General features: G+C 38.8%; 1 long non-coding RNA gene across 1 annotated transcript in view; it reads left to right on the top strand.

Annotated features, from left to right (window-relative positions):
- Positions 1–629: 629 nt before the first annotated feature.
- LOC129137824 (uncharacterized) overlaps positions 630–26,265 on the top strand; it is a 38,564-nt gene continuing 12,928 nt past the window's right edge. The window contains exons 1-3 of the long non-coding RNA XR_008540617.2: positions 630–667; positions 22,444–22,534; positions 22,668–22,866. This is a non-coding gene — a long non-coding RNA (uncharacterized LOC129137824). The remainder of the gene's footprint in view (positions 668–22,443; positions 22,535–22,667; positions 22,867–26,265) is intronic.

Here is a 26,265-nt window from a genome sequence, read left to right as displayed (position 1 = left end):
AAGAGATTATTGGGTGTAGAGAGAAGGAAAGGCATGGGATCTTGGTAGGGAGTCTTGGAATTGTTTAGCAAAGTATAAGATGGGTCAACTGTCCAGAGTGATGGGTGGAATTTGGAGTTTAAAGACAGAAAACCATTTGACTCAGTAAATTTTGGGACTGAGCTATACAAGGTGAAAGGGAAGGATGAGGAAGAGCAAAAGGATCCAGGAACATTTCAACAGCCAGATCAGCAGAGTCCCATTAATCTCTACAGCGAAGCTTTTCAACCAGGCATTACAGCATACACTGTATAACATTTGTGCATGTCACTACCATGACACTAAGATCAACTGTTTCTGTGTCTGTCTTTACCTAACACTCTCTGATGGTGGGCACTAGATAATATTTGACTCCACGTTACCGTGTTACCAGCATGGAGATGAATATCATCTGGTGCCTGCCATCGAGTGTACAATAGACACTCAGTTTACATTTGGCTAATGAATATTGACTGACATGGTGGAAGATCAGACAGGGAAGAGTTCTAAACCACAATGCCAACACACAATGGTGTGTCATTATGAGACTAGGGTTGACTTGCCTCTTAAAGTGTCACAGCCTATAATTTGAGCACATCACAGGGAATTGCAGTGTACAGAGCTGCTGTCTTTTGTAGATGGGAAAAAGGTGAGTATGTGCTGATGCAGGCATTCTCCAGTGTCAGGTGAGGTAAGGCAGAACATAGCTTCAGTTATTAGTACATTAAAAAAACATGAGTAACAAATAAGAGAGAGCAGAGATCCCTAAAGAGGACAAAGGCAGTTGGAGAGGGATTCAATTAAGACATATACCATGATAGGCACTGAACATCTCACTTTAAGAAGTATTTAAGGAAATGATTTATCTAGGTTAAGATCTTAAGACAAAAATTATTCATGTGAGACAAGTTGTAGTGGAATCTTATTTTCAAGTCTTTTTTTTTAAAGAAAATTGCAGGCTGGGCGTGGTGGCTCATGCCTGTAATCCCAGCACTTTGGGAGGCCAAGGCAGGCGGATCACAAGGTCAAGAGATTGAGACCATCCTGGCCAACATAGTGAAACCCGGTCTCTATGAAAAATACAAAAAATAGCGGGGTGTGGTGGCACGCGCCTGTAGTCCCAGCTACTCAGGAGGCTGAGGCGGGAGAATCATTTCAACCCGGGAGTCAGAGGCTGCAGTGAGCCGAGATTGCACCACTACACTCCAGCCTGGCAACAGAGCGAGACTCCATCTCAAAAAAAAAAAAAAAAAAATTCCATGATAGTTGTGTTGTAATAGGTTTTATTGGCACAGACTTTTACCATCACTGAGTGTATGATGAGAACATCCTGCTATCTCACAATGGTCACTGTCAGAAGACAGAGAGCACGTTTCTTGCTGACTTTAATGCAACCTCGGACAGCATCTGTGAAGTATAGGGAGAAATTGCTTTGACTTTGGGATTTGGTGACAGAAAAGTAAGAACTTGAAAGACCTGAGGCTGGGTTCTTAATTATCTGTGTCCTAAAAGTAGGAGATATTTCATGCCTGAAGAAGACCTTGTCCAGTTTCTAAGCTGGCTTCTCTCTGTTGGACTTTGTTGGTTTCTGCTGCCCTGAGTCCTGACCATGGCAGGAAGCAAGGCGGGAAGTGAGTCCTGAGTCCTAACTTACCCCCAGTTTAACCCTATACCATTACTCCCCACCTTTCCCTGAGTCTTCCTGTTTGGACTGTTACCCAATCCTAACAAGATAGGCAACATATACCAAATAGCACCACACAATCCAAAAATATTTTATGATGTGTCTCTGCCTACATTGATATCCAATTCATAGCCAGTTGGATTTGTAGAGGGGAGAGGGTAGAAGTGGTGAAGCATCCCTTTCATTCTCTTTTTAAAGCACCTTCTAGAATTTTGGGTGGTTTTTATTTTTTGGTTTGTTTAATTTTACATTGTTATGATAGCTTATAAGTAAGAAAGCATTCCAAGTGCTTTTAGTGACATTTTCTTATACAGAGGCTGCCATCAACAGATTTGATGACAGACTTTTTTTTAAATGATAACTTTGCCCCTTTCTCTAAATCACAGATAATCACAAGCAGAGTTGGTGGTTTTTTCAAATGGTTGCAAATCTCCAACCCATGTGATAAAAGATGCTGACATTAATATTCTGGTGTGCAAGCTAATTCCTTCAGCCCAGCTGTGAGGCAGAGGCTCTGTGACCGAGGTGAGACCGCCGCAATGTGCAGCGTGTACCGGGTCCTCTGGAAGGCTGATCTGTTACTTGCACCTTGTGCAAATTGTGGCAGCTTGACTGTTTCCATGGGTGTGCAGAAGTGGCTCTGTTTTCTCGCTGCTGCTTTCAATTTACTGGCTGCCTTGAAAGGTTCAGAGAGGGCCCAAGGTTTTACTGTTAACTATTTATGTCCTGTCAGTTTCTAGACTTCATTCATCCTTGAACCCTCTGGCATCAGCATGTGATTACTTGCTTATATAGGAGGGACGAGCAAACCTAATAAATACCATTTAGCTCCTGTGTCTGCAGTATGTTCATCAAGCAAATCTCCATGTTGCTTCAGGCCCCCTAAAGCAGCCCAGTGTTTAGAGATGAAAACTATGTTAAGTTGCAAAGATGTCCCTTTGCAGAGGCAAAGTACCCCTACTCACCTTGCTACTTTCAGGATACAGCAGCAGTTAACCCTATAGTTTCTTATGGCATTGTCTAGTTATTTCTTGCATGTGCTCTTGTCTTTGCATACAGATTTTCAGGTCCTTTGGTTTACAAGGTAGTGTCACCTTCCTTGAATCCTCCCCAGCTTCCAACTATAGAGTAGGTTGCAAAACAACCCTTACTGCACGTGCAGAGCTAAGCACAGTGTGCAATATACAGGAAATGCCCCATAAATGTTTGTTGTTACTGAAATTAAGGGAAAAAAGAAGCAACAAGTTTTGACACAATGAAAAAGTATCTGTATAATTTTGCCAAATTCCTTCTTTTCTGTCTGCTCTTCTTGACCTATGGACTGACATATGGAACCCATAAATACCCCCATCCCAATCTTTGTGATCTCTACCAACGGCATATGGTACTCTAGCTGAAACCAACTCTGCAAGTCCCTGCAGCCAAGTATCTGTGCCAGCCAGCTTCCTAGGTTCATGTGGTACTGGAATGCCCTCCTGTTCTTATCCAGGTGAAAACCTCAGGCCTCTCCTTGCATAAGGCTTTTCAGGCCTGACCTCTACCATGAAGCAGATCACTCATTTGTGTCTCCAGGTTAATCTGTACCCTCTTTATTTTATTGATCTTACTGATTGATAGATTTTATTTACTTAGATCTCTCACTTCCCTACCAGTTGTAAGCCCTCAGAAAACCAGGTTGTGTCTTATTTATCCTTGTAGCTCAGTACATGACTGTATTAATCCGTTTTCATGCTGCTGATAAAGACTGGGCAATTTACAAAAGAATTACCATGGGACTGAGCAATTTACAAAATAAACAGGTTTAATAGACTTACAGTTCCACATGGCTGAGGAGGCCTCACAATCATGGTGGAAGGCAAGGAGGAGCAAGTCACATCTTACATGGATGGCAGCAGGCAGAGAGAGAGAACTTGTGCAGCAGAACTCCTGTTTTTAAAACCGTCAGATGTTGCGAGACTTATTCACTATCACGAGAACAGCAAGGGAAAGACCTGCCCCCATGATTCAGTTACCTCCCACCAGGTCCCTCCCACACACATGGGAATTCAAGATGAGATTTTGTTGGCGGGGCGGGGATATAGCCAAACCATATTAGTGACATATAAGGTGTGATAAATAAATGTTTTCAAATGAAAGCACGAAGGTCTGTCCTCATGTGTCCATTTCTAGGGTCACACTTCTCCTTCCCCACTCATACACTCCATCTCCCCAAGCTGTGAGCTCCTTCCACCCTCTGACCAGCTGTGTCCATCCAGCTGGGCCTGCAACCTCTTCCTGATACTTGCCTGACAACTCTTAATTACTTTTGCTGTTTTGTTTGTTTACTTTTTGGATTTCCTCTGCTAACTCTTGATGGGGATCTACTACTAATTATTGTTTATCACCAAAATTCTTTCTTCATCTGAGAGGGAGGTATGCTCATGACAGGTATTGATGGAGAAAATAAAAGATATTAACTATCTCGAAACAGTTTAGTTCACTCCAGCTCTCCAACACTAGGTGCTGGTGCAGATCTCACAAGAGACAGTTCCTGCCTGCAGGAGCTTAGAGTCTGGCTAGACAGAGAGAATCTATGAGAAAGAGGAGGCTGCATATATCAAGTCACAGCTTTTCAAAACAGTGAGCTGAAAAATGTGAAGGAAAAAAGTCCTATGAACAGATAAAGAGAGGAAACAAAAGCAGTCATTTGGCTCATTTGGTCAGAGATGGTCACGAAGCTGGTCAGTGGTTGAGCTTACACCAGAATCAAGGTCTCATATGGCCCTCCAAGGACTTGTTCTATGAGCATCTAGTCAGAATCAAAGCATTCTGTGCTGACAATCATGATGGATCTTTTGGGCATATGCAAGGTTCTCAATAAACCTGAGTCTTAATGTTGCCTCTTAGGGGTGGAGAGCAGGAGATGACCGAGAACCTTTTTGTTTGTTTGCTTGCATGCTTGCTTTTAATGGATCAAAGAAACAAGATGGCTAAGAGAGAAACTCTGGACCCACCCTGACTGGGTTTCACTCTTGGCTTAGCCTCCTTTTAGCTATAAGAACTTGGTTATGTTACTGAATAGCAATTTCTCTGTTTGAAACGTGTGGATGATAAAGACACCTACCTCCTAGGCTTGTCAAGAGGATTAAATAAGATAATGCCTATCATGCTGTTAGCATTATACCTGGCATGTAGCAAGTGACCAGCAAATATTACCAATTAGCAAGTAGAATATTTAATTTGACTTCCATGTTCAAATAGCTCTATCAGACTTGTTGATATTTCCACTGAATGTTTGAGATCATTGTGATTTATAAGTCACTGCAAAGAAAATATTCTAATGTATGAGATTTACTCAGTTCTGTAGATCTATTGCGTCCTACTTTCAACATAGTTATTTTTTACATGATGCATTATGCATATAGCTGATAGATATACATATAGATGATATACGTCTGACAGCAATGAAGGATGCCTGTTTTTCTAGTAGCCACAGATGAAGCAAGATAAAGGGAAGGTGGCAGAAATACAAAAAGAATTCTGGTGCCTATGGAAATAAGGACAAGGTACAATGAGTAAAGAGGGTTCAGGCAGGGAACTAATTTGCCCCTTGTCACTCCCACACTCACCCGAAATCAGTGCATTGAGCTGAGGGAGAGCCTCTTGTGGGCTGTTCTTGGGCTCCTCTCCTTCTAGGGCAAGATAATCTCCACTCTTCTGCCAACAGCCTTCACATATCTTACAGGAGATGTAACCTGTCCAAAGACACAAAACTTATGCTGGACAAGCCAACACCGGGATCTCCATCTACACCTCCAAAGTTAAGTCTTGGAAAGCTTCCCAGCTACCTTACTGCCCTATTCAGGAGAGGATACTTCTGGGTGATCTTTTATTTCTTATAGCCCTACAGAAGTGTTATGAGAATAGGTCTATAATTCATGTGTGTCTTATGGACTAATGAATGGGTGGATGGACGGAATGAAGGCAGCAAGGATGAATGCAAATAAGAAAAAGTCCCAAGACCAGAATAACAGGAGGGAGAAGTATCCATATGGTTACTTCAACAAATGGCTTTGAGAAAAAAAATTCTTCTTAGTTGTGTGGGAGAGAATTCTATGCAGATACTCTACATAAATATGGTAGCTGCAATCATGAAGATCTGGGGGAAAAAACGAAAATGACCTAGCCTCCAACACATTAAAATGAGAGCACGGCAGGGAGTCAGAGACAGAAAAATATTTTTTGAGACAGAAATGTTCTATTTTTTCTTTCCTTTTAACCATTCCAAAACTAACCATGGTGGGGTAAACTTTAGCAACAAGTAGGTCTTCATACTCAGTCCTGAATTTTCTTTTTTTTTTAATTTGAGGAGCAAAGAATCAGGTCCCAGTGGGAGGAAGAGCAGAGTTGTCGTGCTTTTTGTACTTTGGTAACATCTTGAGTCAAAAGAATCTTTTTTTTTTTTTCAGAAGCTCAAGCTAGAAGAGCTTATAAGAAAGTGTAGAATCGATGAATGCAGTGCTGAAGGGACCTTGGGGTCCTCCTATAGACATATCTAATAGGTGATGGAACCTGTCCATGGTCATCTCACTCACCGGTGAATGAACCAATACCAAGATCTACATCTGCAGCTTCAAAGTGAAGAAGCCAAAAGCTTTCTAGCTCCCTGTTGCACTATTATTTTTAAAATAGTAAAGAGATATGTTGAAGGAGGCCTACTGTTTATGCTATTAGAGATCTATTTGGTTTTAATTGAGATAAGCGGATTTATGTAACATTCTACAAAAAGAGAATTACTACAAAACTGAACTAATCAAATATAGCTTTTCTTTCAGTTATAATAATATATATATTCAATATAATTATTTTATGTTCTTTGGTTGATATTAGACCAGGTTGTTTGTGATTTAGTTTCAACACAGATAAGGAACATTTATTTTACTTCATGTTAAAAACAATAATGAGAGAACCCATAGCAAAAAACTTTTTATTGGCATAGTTAGAGAAGATGTAAATAATGTACCTTTATCAGTGATGTTGCGGAAAACTGTAATATCTTAAACAGCACTATGGTTTTTGTTATGTTGTATGCCAATTCTATTAAGTCAAAATATAATGAGTTGCCAAATTACTCCATTGACAGAAAATAGGCTTGATTCCATTCCTACCCTACCCCCAGGAGGGTGAGTTAAAATTATAATTGAAGAAATAGACAACAGTTGACAATAAGTGATGTTTGGATAAACAAATGACTAACAGGATTAACAGAGGTCCTTTTGGTGTAGAACCCAGGTAAATTTATGTTGCATGAGATTCACCTTCCCAAAGAACATATTTAGAAGCTGAGGTCATTTCCCTCTTTTAAAAACCTTCAGTGGCTCCCACTGCCTACAGGCTAAGGGTAGACCATCTTGGCCTGATATTTGACACCTAGCCTGGCACCTGTGCACCTGTGCCAGAGGAGCTGTCTCTACTCCTTACAAAAGCCTTGCGCTCCACTGAACTAATTTCCTAGGATTGATATTTCTTGATAAATAAGTAACATATAGTTCCAGAAAATGTAAAATGACTATGATCCAACAGAATTTTCTTTCATGATGGAAAGGTTTCATATGTGCTTTCCAAAACAAGGGCTACTGAGCACCTTATATGTGGCTAGAGATACTGAGACACTGCATTTTTACATTTGTTTAATTTTAATTAATTTAAATTTAAGCAACCACATTTGGCTAATACCATATTGTAGCACACAGCTCTAGAATATCACAGTGGATTATGGATGCATGCTTTAAACAACTGTTTCAATTATTTACTGCTGCATAACAAAACACTCCAAAACTCAGTGGCTTAAAACAACGCAAAAATTCTTTCTCCAATTTTGTAATCTATTCTAGGCCTAGCTGAGTGGTTGCTTTGCTCTCCATGATCGTTGCTGGGAGATCCAAGATGGCTCCTTCACTCAGCTGTCTGGTGCCTCAGCTGTGATGGCTGAAACAAAGGGGGCTGGCTGAGTTTCTATTTCTCTTTCTCTTCCCACAAGGTCTCTCCGAGTGGCTAGCCAGGCCTTTTTTACAACACAGTGGTCTCGAGGTAGTTCGAGTTTTTACATACAGCTGGCTTCCAAGAAAGAAAGTGGAAGCCTCCAGACCTCTTGACAGCTGGGATCTGAACTAGTCCAGTATCACTTCTTTCACATTCTATTGACTAAAGCAAGTCACAAGGCCAGGCCAGATTTCAGGGGAAGGGATCTAGGCCTTATTTGTAAGGAGAGAAGTGTCACATGCATAGAAGGAGAGGAAGAATTGTGGCAGCCATCTTGTGAGATTACCACAGCAAGTCTAGCAGAGTTGACAGGGCATCAACAGAGCTGGTAAATGAAAAAATAAAGAGCCATTTAGAACACAAACAAAGGTAGCTTTGTATGGATCAGAGAAAGGAGAAAGGAAAGGGAAGTGGAGAATCAAGTCCACTCTAGGGAGACCTATGAAAGCAAAACATGATCAAAACAAGCAAAAACCATAAGATGACCACAGCCAAACTACAAGAGCACTGCTACCCATAAGAGGTGTGATGGATGAGCACTGATGAGTCCAGTGCAAAATACAGACCAAATGTCTCTCTGGTCCAACTTTGCCTGCTGAAGCTTCACATGCAAGCTCTTCATCAGTGATCATCCTGACCCTCTCTAGGATACTCGTCTTGATGTTCCATGCCCTCAGACTTAATGGCCCCTCACATAGAACCAAGGAACCTATCAGATTACAGCATAGAGCTGCAAGCTTTGGTCAAGGGGAAAAACATAACTGAGGAAGACTCTGAAGCCTTCTACATAAAGGGCTTATGATGAGCCAAACCACATTTGCCTTGCAGCAGAATCACTCCCACTTCCCAAATCTGTAGAAATGCCACAGCACCACACATGGGGGAAAGTGCTGGCAATGTTCCTGTTGGAACGAAATGAGGAGTTTTGACGAGACATTGACCCAGTTATCAGAACAGTGCAGGCTTTCTTATTCCAATAGTGATAGCATAGGACAAGAGACATAAAAAACAGAGAGGCTTGAATTGTCTCTGTGTACCTTGGACAATTAATTTAACAACTGAATTTTTGATTTTTCATGCATACAATGAAGATAATTCCATCCACCTTGCAGGGTTGTCAGGGAGAATGAAATGCCAAAAAACATGGGTTCAATGCTATTTCCCATCCCTTATCCTCATCCGGAGTTTCCTTGATATCTCTTTTAGGACATTGAGTGGAGATCATCAAACTGTTAAAGAAATTATTAAATGTTCCACTGAGAGGGACAACCTCAGAAATTTAATAGTATTCCTGTAATAAATAAAACGTTTTCAGAATTTAAGTTGCTTTCAATTGCATTCCACACTTTAGAGAGGTTTAAATTTAGTTGTCTTTTCATCTGGAAGAAATAATACTGCACCAGTCAGTAGCAGAAAGAGTCTTATCTAAGTTTGATGAATTTAATCCAACACAAATCTGCACAGATTAACTGCCATGGGAATGTACCATGTTAACTTATCCAATTTCACAGACTCCCACACAATGCTTCATCGTTAAATCAGCCAAATGTCCTTGAGAGCCTACTATGTACTCAGGCCAAAGGGAACAAAAAGACATTTTGATTTCTCAGACAACACATGATCTCATTGGAGAGAAAAATAGACATATTACAAGATAGATCACAATGCCAGGGTATGCGTGGTGTATTCCAAATTAATGGTAGAGACCATAGGTGCTGTAAGATATGGAAAGAGAGTACAGCCACACCATGCAGTACTGCAGGCATGATTGCACCAAGAATGGAAGCTTTATATTAGGCCCAAAAGGAGAGAGCATGTAAAGAATGGGAAATGAGAAGAAAGTGCATTACTGAAAAGCAAGAGGCATGAGAGTGGTCTCACATAGGATGTGCAAGGCTTCATGCAGACTCAATGAGAATGCATGTCTGACTGGGGCATGCATGACTCTTGGGCATCATAAGAGAAACTGGGACTGGACCCCAAATCCTGGAGCAACAGGCCTGAACAGAAAGCACTGGGGGAAAAAATGTTGAGATCAGGAGAATGACATGCACCAAATGTTCTGTGGGAGTCTGGACTTATTGCTCTCCTCCCTCTCCATTTATATTTACCTAAATTTTGGTTTAAATATGACAGCTCCTGCTATAAGCAGATCACAGAGCACCTAGCATAAAACCTTATGCATTGGTGATCCGTAATTTCCTATTGAGCTGAATTGAAATAATGACTCAAACAGCATTCTGTAACTTCCCTTGCTGGGTTCTATGAAAAAAGTTCCCGACAGCTGTTACCACCTTGGTCTCCTTCCTAGAAATGTGATTTCTTATCCCCTTAGCCAAATATGGAGACCAAATAGTAGCCTGAAGTCAGCAGTGAAAGGGGCAGAAAAAAACCTAAAGTTAGTAAATAAAGTTTTAATACAAATATTTCTTCTCATTCCTAAGTGTAGCCAAATGTATATGAAATACCTAGAAATGTGAGGGCCCTGTGGGTAGATTCATATTTTAGATGTGACCTGGGGCAACTGGAAAGTCCACTCCCTGACAGTCTTCACTGCCATTCTAGAACCTACATTCAGAATTGTGGATTCCTGTGCACTGAATCTCTCTCAATCTGAGCAGACGAGTTGACTAAATGTTTACTCTTGAACTTCTTTGAACACTAACTTCTGCTTTTCAGTTTGTCGTGTCAATTTGTCTGAGCACTGAAATGGAAAACTGAATAGTTATTTCAAAAGTACAGATGGAGCCCCTTGTTTACAGTATAATTCTTTACACCAAATGGAACTGCAGGAGGTTCAAAATTTGTAAAGGTCTTCCAAAAATCCAAACACATTATTCATTTCCACAAATCTGACAATTTTTGAACTACATAAATTCTTGAACAATTTTTTTAGTCCATTCGTGTTAACTGAGGTTAATTTGAAGATATTGCTACTTTCCAAAAGAAGTAGTTGAAATCCAGAAGGCAATTTATTCAAGAACATAATTCAGTTGCATTCTTCTATCCTGGGTGAACAAAGAAATTACCTGTTAGTAAGGACATTAAATTTAAAAAAAATCAAGTCGAACTCATGTTATAGTTACTAGATAAATGTTTTTAACAAAGTGGGTAATGCATATCAATCTGCTTGCATGAAAAATAAGATACAGACATTACTTTTTCATATATCTCATTAATTCTTACATTATTTTAATTACGTTTGTTATAAGCATTTAGTTTTGTGCTTTAAAAAACAGATTTTTTGGTGAGGTAGGGAGAGTGAAATTTAATGGGAAGAGAATAATTTTAATTTACTTCAGCAAATTGCATTGGCTAGAGAGATTATGGCCTAAACTAGCCAGTATGTTGACAATTCTCCAATGACAGGGTGTTACCGTTATAGGTGATTTTCAAAGCATGCTTTCAGAGAGAGCACTGTAAATATGTGTTCTTCTGGTGTATTTTTAAATTTTGAATGCTAAAACTGCTACCTATAAAGGAAAATGAACAGAGAACAGTGAAAGCTGGAAGTCTGGCTGATTGCCGGGCTTTTTGACTTTCTTTTTTTTTCCAACAGAGAAATAAAAATTGCTTCTTGAAATAAAATTAGTTTCTATCTTTGGACATCCTCAATGAGATGTTAGTGTTCAATTTGATTTAGATGGGGGAGAAACCCAAACCTGATTTTTCCAAATCACCTTTGCATTTCACTGCTGATTGACACAATAGTATCAGAGAGCTATGCCCCAGAGAGCAGGTTCCCAAAGAAAAAATAAACAATTTGCAAAGTGACTTGGATAATTATGTGAACTGGCCACCCAAGTGTGCCTTGCTGATACCATCAAAGATAATTGTGGGGAGGACAGACTCTAACCTCTCCTTTCAAAAACGAATATCCTTCAAAACAACAAAAGAAAAATTTGGAATTTCATGAGGATTACTCAGAATACTCCAAAATAGTCTTAGCTTTGTCAAATCTGGATTTAAATGTCAGTAATTTAAGGCTAGCTTTATGAATACAATGTCTCTCTCCTGCAGCTGGGCCATATTATTTCAGTGACTTTTTTATGCTGAAGTTGGCTATAAGTTCTATGCTTGATTTATGAAGCAAAACACTCTATTTACTGTACAATGCTATAGTGCTGACATGCGGGGTCACTCAGTAATGCATTTGGAGTGGAGCGTGGGAACAGGGTAAAATGAGCAACATGCAATGGTTTATGAATGCAAAATGTGGCCTTTACAAAAAGAAAGCAAGATTCTAAGGGCCCAAATGAAAATTGTGACAAACAGTAGCAAGCTGTTGAATTTATTTGTAAGCACAAAGATTACATTTGACTCGGCAACTTTGAATCACACTGTAAAGTGCAAAGTACAAAAAAGTAAAATAAAAATGAAAGTACAGACTTCCCAATCGCCCTCAGGGTAGGAGGGTTCCAAATGCTCATATGGGTTCTCCTTTATAACAACAGATTATTTTTCAGGGACAGAGGAATATGGGAAATAAGTAGGGAAATGGAGAGTACAAATATTTTTGGAATTGATCACGGTTGTCAAATTTAAATGATCGATTACCTGAAAAACCACAGACATGTGCATTAATACAACACAGAGATAATTGTACCATATTCTGAATTTTAATTATAAAGTTAAAGCTAAGCACTCATATAGCTTCTTTCCTATAAAATCAACAAAAGATGAAATGAATGGATGAATGGTACATAGGGCTACTGATTTTTCTCTTTGGGTAGTTTTCTGTTTGGGGTAGAGGGGAGGAGAGAGAAAGCAATTTTTCAAATTTTATTAAATGGCCGTGAAAACCATATGGAATTCAGGTGTGAGCTGGAAAATATAAACGGAGAGAAGCAATCAAGTGATGTGCTGGTTCTTCAATCAATCTGTGATTTTTGCTCTTATTCAAATTCTTCTAAAATCGTTTGACTAACTAGAAATAGCAGAACTTCAGAATGAAATGTTCCAAGTTTGCCCCAGGTGGAAATTGTAGAATGCTTTTCTTAGCATGTTGAAATGTCGGAGAACATACCAAAGGAAAAAAAAAAAGAGTATGCCACCAAAATGTGAGTCCCAGAGAGTCAACAGCCTACAAAGAAAAACAGGCAAGAACTATGCCTGACCCGATGAACAGCTGGAAAGTCATCAGTGAAAGGAAAGAAAAAAGTGAATGAGAAAAACACTTTGGTAGAAAGGCATTCTTTTGGAGGCAGATTCATTTTGTTGCTTCCATTTAAGATTAGGCAGCCACCACCACTTAACGCCTGTCAGGGCTGGATACTATTTTACAGTGAAAACAATGCCCACTTGAAGAAATAAAACTGATTACTTTTGAGAAAACATTCAGACAATTTTTTCCAGATTCTCCTCTGACATTACGGGAGACTTTGCCAGGGTTGCCACGTGACTCAAAACGATGCTGATCTTGAAACTGGAACAGCTGTGTAAAATATTAAAGCTGACTTAAACATGTTCACTCTATGAAAAAAGTAATCAAAAGGTAATGCCCCAGAGCAACTGAATACTGTAAACTTATGAGGAGATCATTCTTAGATACTAAGGGTGTGACCCAAATGCTTCACTGAAACTTAATTTCCTGCTAGCCAGGCAAAGAATGACAAACACCTAATTTGACTAAGTCAGGAAGAGAGCTAGTGGTTCCTGCCACCATTGTGACTGAGAAGATTTCAGCTATAATAGCTGCAGTTAGGGAATAGCCCCTGTGTTTATTTGGGACAACACTTTTGCTATCAAGCTGATGGAATATTTACCAATCTAAGAGAGGGAGAAAATAAAAGCATTTACATTCCCAAGCCTCTTGGAAAGCCTCTGCATTTTGACTTGTTCTAGAGAGTTGGATCTGGTAGCATCAACAGCTCAGGAGATAATCTAAGGCAATGAGGGTGACGTGAAGCCAGTGCAAAGCACCGTTAGATAACAGTTCTTTCTGATTAAACAAAGTTGGGAGTATAATGCCAATTTTTATATTAAAATCTATGATTGCTGTTCTTCCCCTAATTACCCTATCGACATTTTGAAAAACTATTTGATATTTTGCTTGGAGTAAAAGAAAGACTGAAAGAGCTCACAATTAGTACAATCTAGGACAATGTAAATCTAGACTCTGTGTAGCTTGTACTACCAAGTGTCCATGCAGTACTAAGCAGTAAGAAAGTACACAATAAAATGCTAGCTTCAAGGGGCTGAAAATCTATTTAAAAGAAAAGGAAATCTTTTAAAAATTAGAGATGGCATAACATTAGCTAGAAAAAATGTGAAGGAAAATATCAACATCAAGTCATACAAATGGAAATAATCACCAAGAAGATCCAACCTTTCATCTTTCTCCCCATTTCTGCTTTTTTAGCACCAACTTAAATTCCCCTTGTCAAGGTTCAACCTGAGTCACCTTTGACTTCCTGTTACTCAGGCGCTCCAAGTTATGAAGATTTTTAACCACATTCCTCTTAAGTGTGTTTCCTCCTTTTTGTTCCTATTACCTTTGTTGAGGCTCTCATCACTTCTGTTTGTTTGTTTGTTTTGTTTTGTTTTTGAGACAGAGTCTCACTCTTGTCACCCAGGCTGGAGTGAAATGGTGTGATCTCAGCTCACTGCAACCTCTGCCTCCCAGGTTCAAGTGATTCTCCTGCCTCAGCTTCCTGAGTAACTAGGATTACAGGCACCCACCACCATGTTCGGCTAATTTTTGTATTTTTAGTAGAGAAGGGGTTTTACCATGTTGGCCAGGCTGGTCTCGAATTCCTGACCTCAAGTGATCCACCCGCCTCGGCCTCCCAAAGTGCTGAGATTACAGTTATGATCTGTCATGCCCAGCAGTTCTTGACACTTCTCATCTTGTCTCCTGGTCTCCATTTCTACTACGCTCTTTTCATCCTGTTCATGCTATAAACCAGTGCCCGGGAAAAACCGTGAAATGCAGGTCTGAGCATATCATGCCTCTGCTCTGAAATCTGCATTTACTCCCCATTGACTAAGGAATTTAATCACTAACTCTTCCTATTGTCCCTGGTCTGCTCAAATAGCTCCAACTTATTTTTGACCCTCTCTATACACCAGACACTCCAGTCCAATAATACTTATCACACAGTCCCCTGAACCTAAAGTTTAATGCTTTGAATCATCGACATTCTACTCATTATCAAGATCCTTTTCCATTGTTATTTCCATCTTTAAAGTTGTTCCTACTCATCAATTAGATGTACTAGCCCTTCCTTATTAAACTTTCTTTATGACAATTATTTTATGTTGCCTGCTCCTATGGCTGTTTGGGTACTTATTGCACCTGAATTTAAGCTCCTTGAGGGCAGGGAATCTCTTAATCATTTTTAGTATTTCCTACAGCACTCTGAATAGTCCCTTAAACATCATAGCTACTCCATGAATATATGGTGATTCAAATAAGATGGTTTAAGGGAAAAACAAAATTTTGTGTTCTTTTCAATAAAAGAGAGGAATATTTTGAAAAACATTATATGTGAAATTTTATAAAGGTAAATAGAAACTTAATTTTGGAGAAAAATATTAAGGAATGTACATCATTCACATTCTAGAATGAGCTGCTCACCCCTCAGAAATGGAAAGCATTACCATTATTCCCAAACATAAAATTATGGAAATTTAAAATGGAAAGGAGTGATTAGGTTATATTGGTTTTTTGCCCTGTCAACTCGAGATCCTTATTTAATTCCATTATTCAGTGTTACTAAAAGCAGAAGTCAATTTTAGTCCATTTTCAAGCATTTCGACAAATGAGTTTTAAATGAGTCACATGATTTTTCTTTAGGAGGCTGGTTTCATCAAGTAATAATGTATTCTCATGCATAAAATCTTCCCAACTCTTTAGAGATCACTAGTTGGACAATTGTAGTTGCCGTATTGATTCTATTTCTTTTGAATAAGTTGGTCTGGTTTTTAAAACCTATCCCCTTTCCTCCAAAACCTATAGAATATGAAATATTCAAAGGCTTTGAGATGTTTTCCTTTGGAGTAGTGAGTTTTATTTATTTCAGATGTCATTGAGAAAAATGTTGAACACTGGCTGCTTCGTGCCCATTGAAATTCCATGTCGGGGCAACTGCTAAGACTGTTGCTGGGTCATCAGTCAGGAATTGGGTGCATCAGGAAACCTGGCAAGGTGACACATTTGCTCTGGTTTACTTGAAATTTTTCTCAGTTTTAGCACTGAACCTTCCATTTCCCAGAAGACCCCTCAGTACAGGGTAGATGTGATGGTTGGTGGTCCCACTGTTAACAGTGGTACCTGGGGGAAGAGTATCTTTTTATCATGTCCCCTTTTATACAACACTAAATATTGTATTGTGCATGTAGTATATATTCAAAAATTTTAAATTAAAAATGTAGAATCATGATTGGGAGCTCTAACAACCAGCTGGGGGGCGGGGGGGGGGGAAAGGAGAGAAACATGTCAGATACTCCAAAAAATAAAACCTTGGTTGATTCCATGTTAGACCCCAGAGAACAATGCCTCTCTAGACCAGCAACATGAACCTGGAGATTCCAGGCCCTTCCAAAACTATGGAGTTTTCATAAGAAGTCTGCAGATCCATATGTTCACCGAATAATATCTGCAGACAGAATAATATGACTCACACATGTATGCATCTTTGCTCTTCAGATATTCGTAGGAACTACTGTCATAAATAAAGCAAAACTTCATTTACAATTTTTAAAAATTCAGTGCATGGGTTTTAGAACTACAGCGTTTCAGAGCCGGATAGGACCTTGGAGATTGACTTTTCCGGCCCCATTCTTTTACAAATGTGGAAGCAGAGTTGCACAGCTAGTTAATGGAATGTGTGCTCCATGAACGAATCTACCTCATGGTGCTAAGCTAATTACAGAAGGGTTTACACAGCTCTTATAGAAGTGTGATTAAGTCCAGTGGGGATATGTGATAACCAATTGACTATCTATCTTCAATGGCATTAAACAGTGGCTCTCCCCGCACCCCTGCCCCCCACCCCGCCTTGATAGCAGACAGTGACAGCCTGGAGTACAGTTGCAAGGAGACAGAGACCTGCATCACAGGCCTGAGTCTCCCACCACCTAGTCGAGTGATCTTGGGCAAGTCATTTACTATCTGTAGCCTTCACCGTTCTTGCCTAGAAAAAGAAAAGGATAAGATAACCTCTGGGTTAAGATAACCTCTGGTTAAGATAACCTCTGGGATCCCTTTTTTGATAACATTTTATGAGCCTGCAAACCATTAGGAGAACTTTCTTGGTCAATGCTTATAGAAAATTTGCTCCTGGAGCTTTAGTGGAAGCCAAGATTACACACTTAGTCAATGGCAGAGTTACAATTAGAATCTAATTCTCTGGACTCCCTGTCTTTTTATCTACTTTGGTCCCCCCACAGTACATGTAAATAAGCTTGCAATGACTGCCATCTGCCCCTAAGAAGTGTGGATCACAGATCAACACAACTATGGAAAGGAGAAAAGTAGACGCCAGTTCTAAAGTTCAAGCTTGGTAACTTCAGATTTTCTATTTTGTGCCCTATGTACAAGCAGTGACCATTACTGATATCATTATTATCATTAATATTATGTTAATGACTTATACTTGAGGAATGCCTTAGAGTTCACAAATCACATTACTTATATGATCTTATTTAAGCCCACAGCTATACTCTGAAGTATTGCAAGAAATCATTTTTATCACTAATTTATGAGCATGGTGATTGGTGCTCCAAGACTACACTCTCCAATAAGTTAGCCATTAGCCATATGAGGCTATTTAAATTTAAATTACTAAGATTAAATAAAAGTTTGAATTCTGCTTCTCTATTACACTAGCTATATTTCAAGTACTCAGTAGCCACATAGGTGCCATGGTTAACGTATTGAATAGCACAGATATAGAGCATTTCCATTACAGCACAAAGCTCCATTGGATAGCACTGCTCTAGGAGATTGTGACTTGCTCAAGTTCACATAGCTAGTAAGTGGCAGAGCCAAGGTCTTGGACCTCTGACCCCGGGGCTAGTGGCCTCATCCCAGAGCAGCTTTGCCTCACCATCTAGCCTACCTATAGGTCCCTTACCACTTAATTAGTAGTGTCCACTAAAGAAAGGTAAACCAATTTTCATATCACCCTTAGAGATGCACAAAAGGGTAGCACCATTCTAATTTACAAAATGTAAAAAAGGATCTGGTGATAGGGAACACAAGCAAAGTCTGAAAATAAAGAGCTAAACCTCAAGCATGTTCACTAGCAACCTGAAAATTAAGTATTTGTTGCTCTGTGTCTATTAAACACCCAATAATTTTCAAATATTATCAGTGTCAGGCCTTTACTTTTCAAATATTATTAATGACCAATTCTGAATCTTGAATTAGCCAGAAGACAAACGGCAGACTGGAATTCATACTACTCAGAATTCTAGCCAGAGCTATTTCACTCACATTTAACATCCCAGTTTTTCTTTCAAAAAATATATATATAGGCAGGCATATTAGAGGAGAAATTGGAACATTATCATATTGTTTGCCTGTACTGATTTTTACACAGGTGTCATAGAAAATAGAAATAGTCATCATTATCTAGTTCCACATCGAAGCTTAATTCAAAACAGAGAGAGCACACTGTAGTGCTCCCAAAAAGGCAACAAAGCCTAAGGAATTTTTTTTCAGCCCACTTTGGAATAGATCAAAGGTATATATCCTAAGAAAGAAACAGCATTGTGTCTGTAAAGTCTGAACTTTGAAGCCACAGTAGGTCTTGGTTAGAAACTTCACTGACTCTTTCCTAGTTTCTTGGCCTCTAGTAAATCCCTTAAACTTTCTGAGACTCAGTTTCCTCATCTAGAAAAAGAGATACAATATTTCCTACCTCACAAGGGTTGCTTTGAGGACTGATGATAATGCCTGTATAGCACCCAGTTTTTCTGAGTCCGGTGTATTTTCATCCACTCAAGGAGAGGTTAATTATTAACACACTGAAGGTGAGATGGGGTACATGATGGCAAGTAGGTGACAATTTGTACTGGTAACCTAGAATTCTCTTTGGTGAAAATTTTCACTTATTAATAGCTTGACTTTCTTCAACTGAAAAAATGACACGATTGGCTAGACAGTGCCAAGTAAAATGTGATCTTTAGTAAGAAGTATTATTAATTTCCCTTAAGGAAAAATATTAACACATCATGGAGTTTAGCCATTTTTCAACTGAAAAATATCAGGCCAGGTGCAGTGGCTCACGCCTATAATCCCAACATTTTGGGAGGCCAAGGTGGGCAGATCACCTGAAGTCAGGAGTTCGAGACCAGCCTGGCCAACATGGTGAAACCCTGTCTCTACTAAAAATACAAAAATTAGGTGAGCATGGTGGCAGGTGCCTGGAATCCCAGCTACTCAGGAGGCTGAAGCACGAAAATCGCTTGAAACCGGGAAGCAGAGGTTGCAGTGAGTTGAGATCACGCCTTTGCACTCTAGCCTGGGCAACAAGAGCAAAACTCTGTCTCAAAAAAAAAAAAAAAAAAAAAAAAAAAAAAAAATCAAGCTTTCAATAAGCAGAATTTTCAGCTAAGATAATTCTATATTGCCACTCCAAATTGTCACTTAATTCCCATCTCACCTGCACCGTATTTATTTCCGATAAACCTCTCATTGAGTGAAGAACAATACATTGGATCAAGAAAAGTTTGTTTTCAGATCTCAATTACATTATGTGTATGTTTATAGATTTTACCCTGGGGAGAAAATACAAATACTCATCTTCTACCTATGTTTTATAAGAACAAGTTCTATGGTAACTTTTAAATTCATTATTAGCAAAGGTTATATTTAAGATTCCTGTGTCTACTGCTTAATAACACCCAAATTAGTCTCGATGGAATTAGCTGTAATTAAGGACATTGTGAAATATGGTGGGGCAAACAGAATTATGCTATATTACTTTATTAATAATATTCTTTAACTACACTGTAAATTGCTATTAGGCCTGCATATTACTGCCTGGATATGGAAATAGTCTTTTGCTATGCTAATCTAACACAATTTTCTTTTAAATGTAAACAAATTATACTCTATTAATATGCTGTTCTACTTGCATAGTTAATTATTGTAACAGTAAGGAATAAAATTGTTCTGCTTTCTCTGTTTCTGATGGAAAAAGGGCTACATAAATAGTTTAATAAGGAACTCATTATGCAAAAAATTTAGATGCCTAAAATGTGTTTGTAATTACATTAAAATGGTCTTCTGTTCAAATATTGGAAAGCCTGCTAATTGGAGGCTAGCTGAAAATTTAAATATTGTGAATCAATGATTTTAATACAGTACATATTTAGTTGTGTTTCTGTTCATATTTGTCTTGAAAATGAAGAGAATATTTAACAGTGTTTAATAAGAGGGGGTCTGAGTTTCATACCAATGAAGTTAGTCTGTGGCAGACTGGAATTTTAAGCATGCATTTTACAGCATTATCTTTAATTTACTCAAGAGGTATGGACAAGTTTTGGCTCAGCAACAAGGAAAACAAAGGTATACTGCTTGCAGGATAAGTTGATGTGAAAGGAAAATCTGATGTGGACCAAATCAAAGAGTCCTGGAAAATGCCCCACGACAGGCAGACCAGAGTTGATAAGGTTGTAAATTGTTAAATTGTTTTAGATAAATAAACACATGTAGCAGATCACCTGCCTATTCCCCAAAGATTTCCAAGTGCATCGCTTTATCTGGTCATAATTAAGGAATGTTAAAGACGCAGTGCCTTGTCCTAAATGATTCTTTGTGGCATCCAAGCTTTTATTTTGATGTGGAACTGAGGTTCTTAATCTGAGAAAAATGCAATGCTAAAATAAGCCCACGCTTTTGGAGAGAATTTCAACAACCTGTCCTGAATTTTAAACTATTTTGGAAAAAAAGAAGGGCAAACTGTTCATTATAATTTTTACGACAATACAAATGAAAGCACTGCATATGTAACCAGGATTAATTGCACAGATAATTGGGAACCCAGAAATAACTTTATAATTTAAAATTCTTGCCTACTTAACAGAGCTGTTGTGAGGATCAAGAGGTATGATGTACTTGAAAGCCCGCTGAAGACTGGAAAGCTCAGACAGGAGGTAGCAGGACAATCACCATGGTTATTAATAATAATGAAAAGATGAAATGTCATTTTTCGTATAACATAATCCCTGCCATGGTTCTTTCCACTCAAACTTCTATAACTATCATACCTCGATGGTACAAGCAGTGGTTAGGTTTGCACTCTGGACATAACGAACGAGGGTGTGAATCTTGGCTCTCCCTTTTAGGGCCTGATAGTCTGCAAAACAGTGCTCTGTGGGCCTGTTTTAAGATTTAGTACAGGGAACAGTCACAATCAGTCAACTGACTAATTTCTCCTTAACCACTGCCACATTCTTTGACCTAAAGGATATTTTAAAGATAATAAAAGACCCACAAATCCATTGCAAGCACTTTAAAGATACTGTGCATTGGACTGAGCCCAACAACTTAGCCTGGTCATGAACTTCTGCCCTCTTTTCACTCCCTACCTATCACCTATGCAAGCTCTCTGCTCTACTCGGCACTGGAGAGTCCTTCTTTCCCAAAAATGTCACGCCCCTTCCCGCATCTGGGCTATTGAGTCTGCCATTTTCCTCACTTGAAATGCTTCCTCCTCTTTCCACAACTCTTCTTTCAGCCTAACTCGAATTCTCTTTCTTCCTGTAGGACCTTCATTGAACATTCCAACACATACTTAGCAATTTCTCCCTTTCTTTTGAATTCACTAGCACATAATATCTGTACCTTTTTCTTGGCACTTGGTCTGTTATCTTGCTTGTTATTCCACTTTCTTAGTATTGTATTTATTTTCCTCTAACTGGATAATAGCCTCTTTCAGGAATTTTATACATCTTTGTGTTTCTAGCACATGCTATGACCTATACATAGTAGACTTTGTACAGATGTTTGCTCTTATGTGAGAGCAGAAGCACATGGTGATCAAAGAATGTGTGGAAATGGTCTCAAGTCAGGTCAGCCGGTTTACCCCAAATAATCCATTTAAATGGACAGGAGGGTTTGAGCCTACCGGCAGTTCTGTAATGCACATGACAGGCAGCTCTGTTTGTCTGAGAAAGCATCTTGGGTTATGGTAGAACCTGATCGGTTTATATCAAATATTTTGATGAAGTGGTGCTTTGTCTAATTCTATCCTGTCATTACACAACAATTATCCACCTCTCTATATGCACAGAGAACATACTGTGTGTATACTCGAGTTAGACATAAGCCACATATCTGAAAATTGTCAATCCTGTTTTTACTCTACTAAAATTATTTCTCATGTCTCTTTTCTTTTTTGTTTGTTTGGTTTTTGAGACAGGGTCTCACTCTGTTGCCCAGGCTGGAGGGCAGTGGCACAATCATAGCTCACTGCAGCCTCAAACTCCTAGGCTCAAGCAATCCTCCCACCTCAGCCTCCCAAGTAGCTGGGACTACAGGTGCACATCATCATGCCTGGCTAACTTTTAGTTTTAGTTTTTGTAGAGACAGGGTCTCACCAACTTGCCCAGGCTAGTCTCAATCTCCCAGCCTCAAGCAATCCTCTTTCCTCGGCCTCCCAAAGCACTGAGATTATAGTCATGAACCACTGCACCCAGCCTCACGTCTCTTCAAGATAGAAATTTCAAAGGTGTATGATTGCTATTTACTGTAACTTTTTATTTAGGGTATTTGTTATGTCTCAGGAAAGCTGGATGACTATCTCATTCTCTGATGATGGAGAAGAATACTCACAACCTGCTCCCCACCTCCCACTGGTATGTTAACCAAAAATATCTACCTTTTTAAAAATGCCACCAGACTTTTACACCAGTGGAAAGTTGTGTATTGATTGATGCAGTCTTCAATTAATGCATTCTCTTTTTCCTTCCCACAATTATTAATGAGCAGTGAAATGCCAATATGGTGGAAACAGAAGGGAGAAGAAAGAACAGCGGAGACACTGATCATTCGAAACCAAAGAAGCAGCTCATGCATAATGGAGAGCTATCTGCATGCAAATTGCTAGGAGTACTTCCTACTTTTCTGGGATATTGTATTTAGCCCTCTCTACTCTATTCAGAAGAGTTCTGTTCCCCAGGCCAAGAAGGTAAAATGTGGATTGTACTTGAATAGTCTTGTGAATGAAAAATGGCTACATTCTTTTTATTAAGTGGAATAATCAAACTGGCAGAGTAATTTCCCTAAATTTAAATTCCCATTACAGAGAAAAGACACACTCTTGCCCACTTATGGCCTCTGTTCTTTATCACATGCTTTCTCCCTAGCTGCAGAAGCCTAGAAGAACCTTGTTCAATGGATTGTCACAGAGAGAGCCGAAGGCATGGCCACAGAAAGTAGGGCACAGGGAGAAGCTAACTCCCTAATTTCTTTTTCTTTTTTCAGTTGAGATATACATGATGCTTTCTTGATCTTTTGCTCTGTTTCCACCAGTTGTATTATATATGCATATAAAATGTCCATTTAAAATACCATACAGTTTGTGCCAGACTAGTCCATTTTCACTATCTTCTGATCTCTCATAGACAGAATATTAAAATCCAAGAAGGATTTAGCTCAGTGCACATGTTGCCACTGGTAACCCATGGTAATAAGGTAACCCTATATATTCACAAGTGCCATATGTTACATGCATAGATACATATGCAGACAGAGTGACTGTTTTTAGAAAATTCATGCCTTCCAGTAAAAAAAAAAAAAAAAAAAAAAAAAAAGTGTTCCCTGGAGTACATCACCAGTGCTTTGGGCTATTGATGCAATTTACTCTCCAACTTTCAGAGCTTTATTTCTGGTTTTACAGGAATTACAGGAAAACCAAGTTATAAAAGTTCTCAAGAAACAAAGAACGAGTATTTGCTGAAAAGTCTCCGTGAAGTGAAATCTATCAGTAGACGTCCAAATGTAAGCCACTTAAAGGTTTACATTCAAGCCAGATAGAGACTTTTTCTTAAAAAAAAAAAAGGTATATTTTTGTCTTCATTTTCTAACAAAATAATATCCCCTATTCTTGACTGTTAATATATTAATGTAACCAGTAAAATTTAAAAATTATATATATGTAAAATTTAAATTTTACATACATGGACATGTAAAATTTTTAAATTATGTATATTTGGATTCCTTAACAGATTGCAATTTTTCCATATCCTCCTCAGAAGTCAAAATCTCAGGACATAGGAGATACATTAACAGATGAAGTGAACTCATATTTTTTTAGCCCAGCAAGACAAGACCAAACCTTAGCTGTGGCTCCACTTAGTCTAGTAGAGGAATGTGTAACATTTTTTTAAAAGGGAAAACTACTTTCTCAAAAGACTTTATAGCTTCTTAACACCTTGATTTGATCCAGGATAGAAAGATAATACATTTAAACTCTATAGAAAAATTTAATCTGGAAGAAAATAGGTATATTTGTTTAAGTTTCAAAGACATTAATAAATGCCTCCAGTAAGATTACAATGAAGCAACATGAATAAAGACCAAGTCAGAGCTTCTGAAGCCCCTCAGTAAGCTCTTTTATCTAGAATCACCATCTGTTGAACTGAATGTAGAAGCCTGCCTCAGTTTTCTCAATGGGACTGTTACTAGGCAGGGTGTGAGAAAAAAGAGATTCTACTGTCAGGTACATTTATTTGGTTCCAATTCCAGAGAGCATAGTACAAAGGAATAGTGGAATATGCTATGCTATCAATTTTATAAGTGACTTCTTTGGAACAAAGGTGCTTTCTTCTACATATTCTTGAATATTCCTAAGAATTTTTTTTTTTTTTTTGAGACGGGGTCTCCCTCTGTCACCCAGGCTGGAGTGCAGTGGGTTGATCTCAGTTCACTGCAACCTCAACCTCCCAGGCTTAAGCAATCCTCCCACCTCAGCCTCCTGAGTAGTTGGGACCACAGGCACGTGCCACCATGCCTGCCAGGCTTATTTTTTGTAAAGATCCAGTTTCACCATGTGACCCAGGCTGGTCTCCAACTCCTGGGCTCCACCAATTTGCCCGCCTCAGCCTCCCAAAGTGCTGGGATTACAGGTGAGAGCCACCTCTCCCAAATCCTAAGAACATTTTTATATTACTCTATACTCTGTGTTTTCTCTGATGGTATGTATTGCTTTGATAGCCAGAATTTAAAAAAAAAAAGGTTTTAAGGAGGACAAAAGCAATGTCTGACAGTCCCTTCTTCCATCCTATATTACAAAAAAAAAAAATCTTTATTTTCAGACATTCTCATTGTGCCTGAAGGCTTCTTTTCCCCTTTCCTGGCCAAAGATGCCTCCCTCCACTGGGAATGCCAGGCCCACATGCCCTGCTTGACCTCCTCTTCCATCAATATACAGTCCCCCCTTCTTCTCTAGAGGGCTCTGCTCCTCTCTCTTCTTCGTCACCTTTATATATGTTTACATTATAGTGGCCTCAAGGAATTGCATTACAGGTACCAGACCTAAAGTGCCATGAAAATCCGATACCCTCACCTGCCCACATTACACAGCAGCAGGAATGGAGAAGGCTTGTTCCAGGCTGAGAATTACCAAAAAGTCAGTTTATATTAGCTGTGATAATTCACAAAGCCTTGTGCATCCTAGTAATTTGGTTCTTTCTAATGCCTCCAATTATTCTGTTACAAATCGATAAAAATTAGATCCAAAAGTCAGCATATCTTCTTTTTATCTCAAACTATAGCAATGTCCCTTAAATGTCCAGGAAGTAGATAAATTCATAATAACATAGAGAAGCTACAAGAGAAAAGTAAAACAGATTACTCTCTTCTATATTTTGAGTTTTCTGTATGTCCGTACACAGTCATATATTCCTGGGTTCTTGTATCTAACCTCTTTTTAACACATCACTTGTTTTTGGTAGATGGATAAAGGAAAGACTCACAGACTCTTTTAGAGCAACCAAAGAATCTGTAGACTATTGTACTTCGAAAAAATAACCACTTGAACATTGTCCTTTATCCCTTCCTCCTTCAGGGTCTTCTCATTCTCTGTTGAGCCTTATAAGCTCTTCTGTTTCAAGACTGCTACTTTCAAAAATAGGTATGAGCTGCTCTGGGAAACAGAAGTTGTTTATTGTTTGTCACTTCAGAGAAATGAAGGTGAACCCAGTGCACTGTGGGGAACCAGTTGTTGCATAAAGCATGAATTTGCTATAAATGCAGACAGAGGTACAGAGGCTCATCTCAGAGACAAATACTGTAGATGGATTTAAGATAAAGTTGGTTTTATTGACTAGAAAAAAACAGGAATTAATTATAACATGCTACTTAAAATATACTGCAAGTAAAAGAGGCAAAAATATAATAAATCAGCTATGGCAGTAATCTCTGTATGATTTCTTTAACTTGATATTTCCCCTTATGGAAGTGAGGAATCAGCTCTAGGGCACTGAAAAAGAATGGAATTCATGCAAACATCTTTAACTTTTTTTAAAAACAAAATCCCAGGATAATCTAAGGGATTTGTTTTAATGTTTCTTTATTCTGGAAAATC

Source organism: Pan troglodytes, chromosome 17 (genome assembly GCF_028858775.2).
Source record: "Pan troglodytes isolate AG18354 chromosome 17, NHGRI_mPanTro3-v2.0_pri, whole genome shotgun sequence".
Classification (NCBI taxonomy): domain Eukaryota; kingdom Metazoa; phylum Chordata; class Mammalia; order Primates; family Hominidae; genus Pan; species Pan troglodytes.
This window is presented reverse-complemented; position numbering and strand designations above follow the sequence as displayed.